We start from the raw sequence: 12124 nt of genomic DNA, 5'->3' as shown, positions 1-12124 counted from the left end.
AACATTTACTGGCAATCATTAATTTCCTAGCCGAACAGTGCCTCGCATTCCGTGGAGCCTCGGATATTTTATATGAGAATAACAATGGAAATTTCTTAAAATTGGTTGAGTTATTGGCAAAATTTGATAATGTTATGGCTGAGCATGTACGAAGAGTGAAAGATGGAGAGATTCACGCCCATTATTTGGGTAAAAATACACAAAATGAGATAATAGAATTAATTTCTAATGGAGTGCGTAATGAAATTTTATCGAATTTGAAACATGCCAAATATTACTCAATTATAGTTGATTGTACTCAAGATCTGAGCAAAACCGAGCAAATGTCAATAGTTTTACGATTTCTGAAAATTGATGAAAATGCAGAAGTGAAAATTTGTGAACACTTTCTAGAATTTATATCAATGAATGAAACTACTGGGAAAGCCCTCACAGATGTAATTCTACAGAGATTGGAACACTATGGAATACCTTTAGAAAATATGCGCGGCCAAGGGTACGATAACAGCTCAAACATGCGAGGACGACATGCAGGTGTACAGCAAAGAATATTGAATTTAAACAATCGAGCTCTTTTCATTCCTTGCCATGCGCATTCGCTCAATCTGGTTGTCAGTGATGCCGCCAAATCATCTAAAGATGCCGTTTCATATTTTACTACAGTGCAAGCAATTTACAACTTTTTTAGTGCTTCCACACACCGTTGGGCAGTCTTGAAGAAGCATCTTGAACAAAAACTCACACTTAAACCTCTGAGTCAAACTAGATGGGAAAGCAGGATAGAAGCTATTAGACCATTCCGATATTCATCAGGAGAGATTTACGATGCACTATTCGAAATAAGCCAGGATTTGTCGTATGATCCTTCATTTCGACATGAAGCTGAAACATTGGCTCAGAAAATGATGCAGTTTCAATTTTCATGTTGCATGGTTATTTGGCACAATATTCTAAATCAAATTAATTTGACCAGCAAAGTTATGCAGAACATAATCATAGACATATCCGAGGCAAAGATGATTTTGAATAAAACGCTGGAATATTTAAAAAAATACCGTTCAGATGAAGGATTTGAAGAAACTGCCAAAGAAGCAACAACAATAGCAGAGGATCTTGATTTTGAACCAACGTTTGCACCTCAAAAATTCAATCGTCCTCGAAAAAAAAAAGACAGTTTTGTTATGAGGCTCATGATGGATCCTATTCTCGAGCCAAACGAAAGGTTTAAAGTTGAATGTTTCTATTGTATTTTGGATGTAGCTATAACTTCCATTGAAGAAAGATTTTGTCAGTTGCATGGTCATTGTGAAACTTTCGAATTTTTATACGATATTGGAAATATTAAAAATCAGTTTTCCAAAGAAGACCTCATGAAGCAGTGCCAAGACCTACATTTAGCGCTCAGTACTGATAACACTGCTGACACTGATGCAGTAGAATTGTATGATGAATTAATAGCTTTATCTGAGCTAATAAGTCCTAAAACTTCTCCTCTAAAAGTATTAGAATTTATAGCAAGAAATGATTTTTTCACTCCAAACACTGCTATAGCATTATGCATTCTTTTAACATTACCAGTATCAGTGGCTTCTGGTGAGTGCAGTTTCTCAAAACTGAAATTACTAAAAAATTATTTGAGGTCCACCATGTCTCAAAATCGTATGTCAGGACTGGCATTAATTTCAATTGAAAGTACTATTGCAAAAAATTTAGATTTCACTGACTTATTAAAAGACTACGCAAGTATAAAAACCAGAAAAATTCAGTTCATATAAATTCTTTTAATTTATGAGAAACTGGAAGACACTAAAGTTTTTCATTACAGTGTATAATTGAACTCAAATTGTTTGTTATTGTGTTTTTGTTAAAATTAAATGTTAAAATTACACTAGTAGGAAATTGTTTTATTTCACTAACTACAAATTCTCTGTTTTCATTTTTTTTTTAATTTTAAACAGTCAAAAGAAAACTGCAAAGTGCAAACATGTGTAAAAGCCAAAAAAAAGCTCTGGGGGGGCAGCCAAAAATTTTTTTGCTTGGGGCAGCAAAAAACCTAGAGCCGGCCCTGTTTGGAAGGCTGAAGATGAGGTGAGGATTACTTCTGAATTGCAATGAAAAGGTATAAAGTACTGTACCTGCAGTGTTATAGTGTGTTGAGTTTTGCAAAGCATTTGTGTAAAGCAAGGGAGTAAATTTTCCCCAAGGAAAGGAATGAGGAGGTAGAAGGGCTACTACAACTCCTCATGCAGAAATGCTTACAGTGAAACCCTGGCCCTATTGACGTCAAAGGAAGCTTTGTAATGAACGAAAGTAGGGCCAGGATTTTGCCCCTAGAGTGCAGCCCTGATGCTAATATCACCTAACTTAATGTGTACAGGATAACCTTTGCTAATATATTGTCAATGTAGTAACAAAGAGAGAAGATAACAATTAACTGTTTGCCAGAAGCTGGGAATGGGCAACAGGGGTTGGATCTCTTGATGATTACTTGCTCTGTTCATTCCCTTTGGGGCACCTGGCTTTGGCCACTGCCGGAAGACAGGATACTGGGCTATATGGACCTTTGGTCTGACCCAGTATGGCCATTCTTATGTAAATGACCTCTGTGGTCAATAATAGCTGTGGTAGGGGCAAAATAAAGCAGTGTATTAATTTTAGTCACCACTTCCTGGTTATGTATGATCAATTATTTCCTCGAATTTGGATGGGATAGGCATGGGAGGAATGAGGATGCTTTTATGGTCATCAGTTATTTTGAGGTACTCCTTGAAGCTCATCACAGTATTTCAGATACGAAGCAGATTCTTCTTTTTTATCAGTAATAATCTCACATTTTATAATAAACCTTCTGAAGCCTTTCATGTTCATGTATCATCTTATTTCTTAGATTTCCTTGTTATCTTCTGTTTAGTAATTTTTCTCTGATTCTCCAACGCTAGGTTGCTTTCTATCCCCAGGTCTTGCCTTTTGAAAACCAAATATTATTATGCACACATTTCTATTTCGCACCCTTCACCCACTGAACTCAAGGAAAAGTCCCTCTCTAAATATTACTGCAGGTAAGATTAATGCTTTCACTTTTTAGTATGGCTGATGGAAAAGGGTCATACATGACCTCAGCTAGGAATATAGCTCCTTAGCATGTTTGCATGAGAAGGAACTTTATAAATGAGATTTTATTGCATAGGGGTATCCTGCCCCCTCTCTATGTAACTGTTACCAGTAGTCAATTTCCAAAATTCAGTTCAGCCACCCTTTGCAAAAATGGACTTCTACTTTGTGCCTCTCATTGCTCCTCTCGGCTGAATTAATGATCTGAGAAGCACTTCTTCTTCCTCTTTGAATGCTGTTTGGGGGCTTGCTGCAGCAGCAATGTACTTTACCTCCTGCTGTACGCTGAGACACTGCCACAATAACAGCTATAATGGGGGCTTTAATGTACTGTGTTATGTTTTCTTCCAAATTATGGAGAATTCTGTACATCAGTGTTAGCTTTTCTTAGCTTGTGTTTGATTATATAGCTGGAATCAGTTGATTCTAAGACTGACTGTTGCCCTGTGGTATCAAACTTGGCTGTGATTATTATCTATGTTAGGGAACTGTTATGTCACTGTAAATGATGAAATAAGGCTCATAATAAAGCTAGCCTCTGAATTGCTTTGTAGTGACCCACTTCAAGAACCTTAAGCTTTCCTGAGTGCAAATGGAAATTCTCCTTTCCAGCTCATGAGAGGATGAATGCTCCACCTTTGGGTTGTGGTGGGGAAAGCTGAGAAAAGGGGAATACTGGATAATTTTCCAGTCAAAACTGGATAAATTTTAGAAGCCCAAAGAGATGAGGTAATGAAGAAAGATGTCATTGACTTCTAACCTTGCAGAAAAAATTGAGGTTCTCCTCAAGAATGGGCCAAATTAATCCCTAATGTAACTGCATTTAATGGAGGTTATCATTCAGAAACGTTCATTTTGGTGTTCTATTGCATATCTGAATATTCAATATCCTCAAATTTTGGCTTTTATATATTATGCTGAATAGTCTACATTTTCCGATACAATCAGGCAATATCTTGAGCAATTGTCCCAGAAATGTTTCATGGATTCAAGCGGACTGTTAATCAATTTTCTGTACATACATAATTTAGGTATTTTCCTCTAATGTCTGGAACACACAGCACTAGATTTATCCCTGGCACAAATGTTGTCTCAGACCACACTTAGAATGATTGATTCTGGACATCTTATTATCAGAATGGTGTCAACAAATGGGAGGGAATTCAGAGAAATTCCAAAAAGGGATTGACATACAAGGCAAGATTAAAAGAATGACATATGAGTACTTTGGGTAAATGATAGTCAAAGCAGTAGGGACTCTAGCAGCTAATGGGCAACATAACTTTCTTATATAATACATGAATGGAGCAAACCCCAAGAAGAGTCAAGAATTTTAAAGATGAGGTATTAGGAACAAAGGGATAAAATAAAGATCATTAACAATGATAGAATGTTAGAAAAAATATCCTAATGATGAATCATAGAAGATTAGGGTTGGAAGAGACCTCAGGAGGTCAGCTAGTCCAATCCCCTGCTCAAAGCAGGACCAACACCAACTAAATCATGAAGTCTGTTCATCTACAGAATAGCCTTCCAAGTGAACGAATAGAAGTCCCATTAATTGAAATCTCTCAAAGCTGTAGAAAATATTATTTGAAAAATCCTGCACTGGTCAGGGGATGGACTGGATGGTCTTTTCCATCTCTAATTTGTATTATTATTATGTGCTACTTCTTGCCTGACTTTGTTTGCTTTGAGGCTGCTATGAAACACTGCTGCCATCAAGCAGATTAAAAATGAAAGATGAATGAGTCCCTTTTGACCTTTGAGCCTCTTTGATTAGGTGCTGTTAAAAGTCAGTGGCACCTGCATAATGTAGCATGTGTTTAATATCTGCTCTTGCTCTCTGGGTAGGATTGCAAATTTGAGTCCTTGACTTATGACCTTATTTACAGATTCTTCGACCACAATATGAGCCATCCTCCGACTACAGTCCACAAGGCTGCATTCACAGAATTCCTGTTTGCAGCCATGCTAATAACAAGCAATACTCTAACCCAAAGCTGGAGTAATAAAGGTAGTGGTTCATGGACTCAACAGCATCTTGAATGAACCACAGTTACTTTGAAGCTATCTTGGAGTGATAGGAGAGGCAAAAATGTCTTCCATCCAGTAGATTTCTTATCCCAAATGACCAGTTTTTATTTATATAATGTTTGGATTTTGCACAACCTCTTTACTGTTTTTCTTGGGCTGGCTTGACATTAAGTTCCAAAGGTGAGCAAGGGAGAGCCATATATGACGCCCATTTAATCTTTCTTCTCGTCTGTATTAGGTAAAATAGAGGCAAATGGCTGCCAGTCTCAGGAACAAACCAGGGAAGAAGTCATGTGTCCCAAAAAAGAAGAATCCTCTCACCCTCCCTGAGGCTTTTGCTCTCCCTAACTCTAACCCAGTCTAGTGTTAAGAAGTAAACCGGACCAGAGAGAGAGAGAGAGAGAGAGGATATACAATAAACTCTTCAAAGGAGCAGAGGGGTAGCCCTGAGACATTTCACTCCTGTTAGCTTGGGTTTTAAGTTAGATGCAGGATTCTGAGAATGTTGCATTTTCCTGTACTGGCCAGTCTTACACACAAGGATTGCATCTTTGCCTCTGCCACTGCTGATCAGAAGCAGCAGAATCAAACGGATGTAATTCTGATGAATGGCAGGAATAGCTATGGGGACACACTGAGAATATGAATTGGTGAAAAGATGAGAGACAAACTGTTTCACTGTGATGCCACTCCAGGCTATATACAGTATAACTCGTCCCTAGAGGAGATGTGGGAAGGAGGGGGCCCTAAAATGCAATTACAATTTGAGCTGGTTTAAAAGGAAGCAATTCTAAAAGTATGTACACCCACAAGAACCTGTATTTATATGCACTAATTGTCATTTTGTGTGCACAAACTGGGTAACTATTTACTTGTGCATTTGTGCATGTAAAAATCATAGTATAGGTGAAGCTATTGTGGTTTCCTTTGACATTTTCCCCAAATAGTTGTTATAGTAACTATTGTAATAATATTGTTATGTTATTAGAATGTCTTGTTGTTTTATGTTGGAGTCTGCTTTTCCATATCTTTTAAACAAGCTTGAAGAAAATCCTATATTCTAGCACACAGGTAAACTAAAATCCAGTCCAGGCAACTGAAAAAGTAATTACCTGGAGTCTGCCAGAGAAACTGCTGAAAAACCTTCTCACATCACTGCACTTATAAATCCTGGGTGCAGTAGTGTATTTGGAAATTAAAGCTGGCCTCCTACTCAGTAGCCTTGCAAATGTGACCCAGTGGCAGAAGAAATGGATGTTCTTTGAGTGCTTACTCATGTTCATTCCATGCTAGGTGTGTGCACACCGTGTGCACAGTTGCCGGAGATTTTTCTCTCAGTGGTATCCGTAGGACTAGCTCTAACGCTCTCTGGAGCCGTGCACGTATGTGCCGGTATAAGGGGTCCCACCGGCCCTGCACCCTCTCAGTTCCTTCTTACTGCCCGTGACGGTTGCCTGGAAGAATCCTTGCTCCCAGTGGTTTGGACTTTCCTGTCATATATTTATAGTTATTGTAGTTAGTGTATATAGTTCTTAGTGTTAGTGTATATGGTAGTGATAATACTTGTCCCTGTCGTTGAGGGACTTTTGCCCCAGGCGCTGGGCATGTGCCAGGCTCCGTGCTTCAAGCCTGTACCTCCTATGGCAAGCTGATGCCAGTGAGTGGCCCACACTCTAGCTGTCTAAAGTGCCCCAGGGAAACACATTAAAGAGAAGTGCCAGATCTGCAGGGGATTCAGACCGCACACTCAAAAGGACAGGGACATTGATTTAGGCCTTACTCATGGAGACAGCTCGCAGACCAGTCTTGGAGCCGAGCTGCTCTGAATTGATGCTGAGCACTTCGGTGTCCGTGCTCCTGGCACTGTTCTCCATCCCTGGTGCCAAGGAAGAAGCATAAGAAACAGCACCCCAAGAGAAGGTGCTCTCTGGTGCTGAAGAGGGACAAAGGGGGAGTGACCAGTGTACTGAAACCTGCGCCAGGCCACTCATCCTCCCCAGAGCCACTGTTGGCACCAGCAACTCCGCCTAGACCACTGAGTCCGGTCTGAGACCTGCCTCCAACTCCTGGGAGCGGCTGTGGGACCATGTGCCTGTGGACCCCTTTAATCCCATAGGCTTTCCAGGTGGCAAAGGACCTAATGTCCCTCCCGATCCTGCCAATGCCTCAAGGCTCCCTGCCAACCAAGGTGACCGGGGGTGGAAGGGAACAAGGGGCAGTGAGGTCCACTATGGCACTGTCCAGGGGCAAACCCTCCATGGTCCCAATACAGCCATCTCCAGCCCGCCACCTGTCCCCAGGTCCTCAGCACTGCCCGGAGACAGACGCGGGTACTGTGCTGCCATGGTCTTCAGAAGAATCCTCTTCTGAGTCTGAAGGGGAATCCTTTGCTCCATCTAAGTCCTACTGGTACCTGACCTACTCACTGGACTTTGGTACCAGCCCCCTGGCCAGCACATGACCATTGGGCCACTGGCCAATGCAGTGGCAGTATTGGAACTCGTGGAGGTTTCCCCTGGTACTAGGCCCCCCTTCCCACCACTCATACTCAGTAGTGTCCGAGAGGTAAGCCACCGTTTCGTCTATCTGGCACCGGACCCTGACTCCAGTACCAACCCCGGTGTCGATGTCCAAGAAATGGCCCCAATGGACGTGGTGCAGGTGGAGGAAGAGGAAGCAGCCTTCCTCTGGTATAGGCCTCTTCCTCATCATCCCTGGAAGAGGCAGTTGCAGGCTCTAGTAATCCACTCCCACCGGATGACTTCAGAGCCCACCAAGAGCTCCTGAAAAAGGTCGCTGCAAACTTGGGACTGGAAATCAAGGAGCTCAAGGAGTCTGCACATAGCCTAATTGACATCCTGGCTGCAGTGGCTCCCTCCAGAGTGGCCTTGCTTGTTAACAAGGTGGTGATGGGACCCGTCAGGGCACTATGGCAGACTCCTCCTTCTCTGTCCCCCCCACCTGAAAAGGTGGGGGGGGGCAGAGAAGAAGTACTATGTCCCAGCCACTGGGTTTGAGTACCTTTACTTGCACCCCCACCCCCAGCCGGGTGCCTGGTAGTGTCAGTGGCAAATGAGCAGGACAGACGGAGCAGTTGAGTGCTACCCCCAAAAATAAAGAGATTGAACCTGTGCGGACACAAGGTTTATTCGACGGGCAGCCTCCAGTTGCATATCTCCAACTAGCAGGCTCTACTGGGGAGGTACGATTTTAACCTGTGGAACTCATTGTCCAACTATAAAGATTCCCTGCTGCAGGATTTCACGGTCATCCTAGAGAAGAGCAAGGCAGTGGCCAGGACCTCTCTCCAGGTGGCTCTGAATGCGGCCAACTCAGCACCAGGACCGTGGCGTCAGCAGTCACCATGAGGCGCTGTTCATGGCTCCAATCATCGGGCCTCCCCCATGAAGTGCAGCAGTCCATCCAGGACCTCCCTTTTGAGGGTACCCCCCTGTTCTCCAAACAGACGGACTCCAATCTTCAAGGACTCGAGGGCCACCTTTCACTCCTTGGGCCTTTACATGCCTCTTGCCTCCAGGAAGCATTTTAGGCCCAGCAACCTCCCAGGTTCACGGCACCTCCCAGCCCTACAAAAGAAAAGGGAAGAGTTATAAGCAACTCCAACCCCTTCCTTATACCTCAGCCTTCCAGTCAAGCTCACATAGATATCCTGGCGGGGCCAAGCAGGCCTTTTGAAGGTATGCCCAAGAATGGTATACCAGTCTTGACACCAGGTCCATCCCTGCCTTTTGTCTTTGAATTGCCTGTCACACTTCAGCCCAGAGTGGTCATATATATCATCGGACTGTTGGGTAACTCAGCACTATAACAGTCAGTTACACCCTCCAGTTTTCACCAAAATCAGACAACTGTTGATGCCCAAAATCAAAGATTGCTGGAGTCAGAGAAGCAGCATTGGAGTCATGTTCTTGAATGTCTGCTTGTCAATATATATTCAATAATAGATAATAATCTTGCTTTTAGAGGAAGTGTTAAGAAATTATACCAGTCCAAAAATGGCAATTTTTTGGGCCTTCTACAACTGCTGGGAAAATTTGACAGAGTGATGAATGAACATCTCCGAAGAGTAACTGAAAATGAAATACATGATCGCTATTTGGGACCAAGAATTCAAAATGAACCGATCATGCTAATGAGTGGTAAAGTGAGAGACAAAATTGTTTCATTGGTTTCTTTGGCAAAATATTTTGTCGTAATTCTAGATTGAACTCCGGACATAAGTCATAAAGAACAGATGTCATTAGTAGTGAGATTTGTCGACATTCGTGATTCAGCACAGATTACAGTTAAGGAATCATTTATCACATTTTTAGAAGTAGAAGACACTACAGGTTTTGGACTTCTTCAGGCTCTCCTTGATGAACTAAAATGAATGGGATTGTCTGTAATGAACATTAGAGGACAAGGCTATGATAATGGCGCCAATATGAGAGGATGCATTTATGCCGTGCAAGCTAGATTGCTGGCAGAAAATCCACGAGCCTTTTTTGTTCCGTGTGCATGCCACAATCTTAATTTGATTTTGTGTGATATGGCCAAGTTTTCTGTAGAAGCTATTTCTTTTTTTGGTTTGCTGCAATGCATTTACATGCTCTTTTGGCTTCCACTCAACGATGGCAAATATTCAAAGCATATGTCAGTAGTATTACCGTTAAGCCTCTATCTGAGACATGCTAGGAAAGCAGAGTAGAACGTGTAAAAATGTTGAGATACCAATCTGAGGAAATTTACGAAGTCCTGGTTGCTATTTCGGAAGAAGCCAGAGATCCAAAATCTAAAAGTGATATTTCACAGTCATTGGTCTCTGAAATATCCAGCTTCAAGTTTCTAACATCTGTCATAATCTGATATGACATTCTTGTTAAAATCTCAAGTGTAAGCAAAATAATGCAGAGTCCAGTGATGCAGTGTGATTCAACACTTACCTTACTAAACAACACACAAGACCTTTTAGTGAAATACAGAGAAAATGGATTCAAAGAAGCACAGCACAGCAAGAGAGTTTTCAGAGGCACTCAGTGTAGAACCAAAATTTCCATGTCCGAACGTGACAAGAGTTTTGAGAAAAAAATGGCAAGCGGAATATGAAGGAGCAGATAATCCCATAGAAGATCCAGAAAAGAAATTTGACGTTGAATGTTTTAATGTTGTGATGCATAAAGCAATATCTGCCGTTGATGAAATGTTTAATACCTTACGAGTACACCATGAACAGTTTGGATTTTTATATGACATAACTGAATTCAATGAAATAGGAAAACAAGAGCAGCTAATGACAAAGTGCAAGAATCTAGAGAGCCTCCTGAAACACAGTGATAATTTTGATTTAAATGGACTTGAACTGTATGAAGAATTGACTACATTATCATCAATGTTGCCACATGCAAAGTCAGTGATGGACACTGTACAGTTTATTCATACCGGCAAACTTGTTGACATATATCCTAATGTGTACGTTGTCACTTGTATTCTACTGACAATTCCTATAACAGTAGCATCAGGAGAACGGAGTTTCTCAAAACTAAAGCTCATTAAAAACTATCTCCGTTCTACAATGAGTTAGGAATGCTTGACTGGTCTTGCTATTCTTGCAGTCGAACAAGACATCACTTTGTCTTTGCCATACGATGACAGTATTACTGATTTTGCAGCCAAAAAAGCCAGAAAGATTGCTTTTAATTAAAAACAAATCCTTGTTTCAATACCTCTTTATAGAAATTTCCAATAAAATGTTGACAAATAAAAACAATTATATTATTTGCATCATTCTGTCAATAAATCAGAATTTTTTCTATAGCGCTACTTCTTTAGTGCAAGTATAGTCCATCAGCATTATAGTGTGCTTAATTTGTTTAAACTGGTTTTAATAAAGTGCATGTGGCAAGTTTTCCAATACCATAAGCTTATGTTTGTGTTGCTAAGCGCAAGTTGGGCATAGGGGCACCAGTTTAATAATACTGCATAGGGCACCATACATCCTAAAGATGGCCTTGTGTGCATGGTAGAGTGTGACATTAAATGTTTTTGTCCCAATATCTCATCATTTTAACAGTTTTTGAACCTGATTTTCTTTTGTGCTATGGCGCCTTTACACCAAGGTGCTTTGTATTTAAATGCAAAAGGGAATGGCAGGTAGAAAAATCATATTTAGAAAGAATTTGAGCAAAACAATGTTTTTTTATTATTTTTTTCTTAAAGCAATTTGTAAAAGTCAGATAAGACATGATTGAAATGTCAGTTTTAAAAACAGCATTTATAATGAAATTAATTATAACATTTAATTTTAAAATGTATTAGCACAAATTTTCAAATTAGCTTAGGCTTTGTAAAACTGTCTGAAAGCAATTATTTTTAAAGGTGACTCAAATCTTGTTTAAAATCAGTAATTTAAATCTTCTGGAATTAAAACTATCTACTCTGAATCCATGTATTACAGTATATACATTACGCAATTAGCATGTAATACTTGATAGGCACCTGTGAGTTACAAGGAAATCGTGATCCCAGAAATTACATAAATAATAAATACTCTTATTAAATATACCAGTGTACCAAAATTAAAATAAACAATCATAATTTAAAAAAAATCATATTAAAATGTGTCTATTTCATAGTCACAAAATAAATGCATTATACACAAACATACACACATTTTTACCATGTAAGTGGAGATAAATGAGATGTTTCTTGCTTGAAGTGTTCCTTATCTGGACCTGTCAATCTGCTTTCACTGATGCCCAAAATTTCAAGTCCATAGTTGTCTATCTCCCTCATGATCTGTGACATCTTTGGTGTTTGAAACATTATTCTCATGCTCCAGTAACTGACTTTATCTAGGCTTGGGACCAGCAGCCACATCAAGGTGCAGCAAAGCTAGAGAAGAACAGGCTCGATTCAGGCCCAAGAGATCCCATGTAAATTAGATAGTCACACTTAGGACATCACAGAAGAATGT

General features: G+C 40.4%; 1 protein-coding gene and 1 pseudogene across 1 annotated transcript in view; both read left to right on the top strand.

Annotated features, from left to right (window-relative positions):
* The window catches only part of TLK1 (tousled like kinase 1), a 189397-nt gene that overhangs the window by 12414 nt on the left and 164859 nt on the right, over positions 1 to 12124 (top strand). The window lies entirely within an intron of this gene.
* Positions 8133 to 11731, top strand: LOC117884692 (annotated as a pseudogene).

The sequence above is a fragment of the Trachemys scripta genome, chromosome 11 (assembly GCF_013100865.1).
Source record: "Trachemys scripta elegans isolate TJP31775 chromosome 11, CAS_Tse_1.0, whole genome shotgun sequence".
In the NCBI taxonomy this organism is placed as follows: Eukaryota; Metazoa; Chordata; order Testudines; family Emydidae; genus Trachemys; species Trachemys scripta.
Note: the sequence above shows the minus strand (reverse complement) of the source record. Positions and strands in the feature narration are given on the sequence as shown.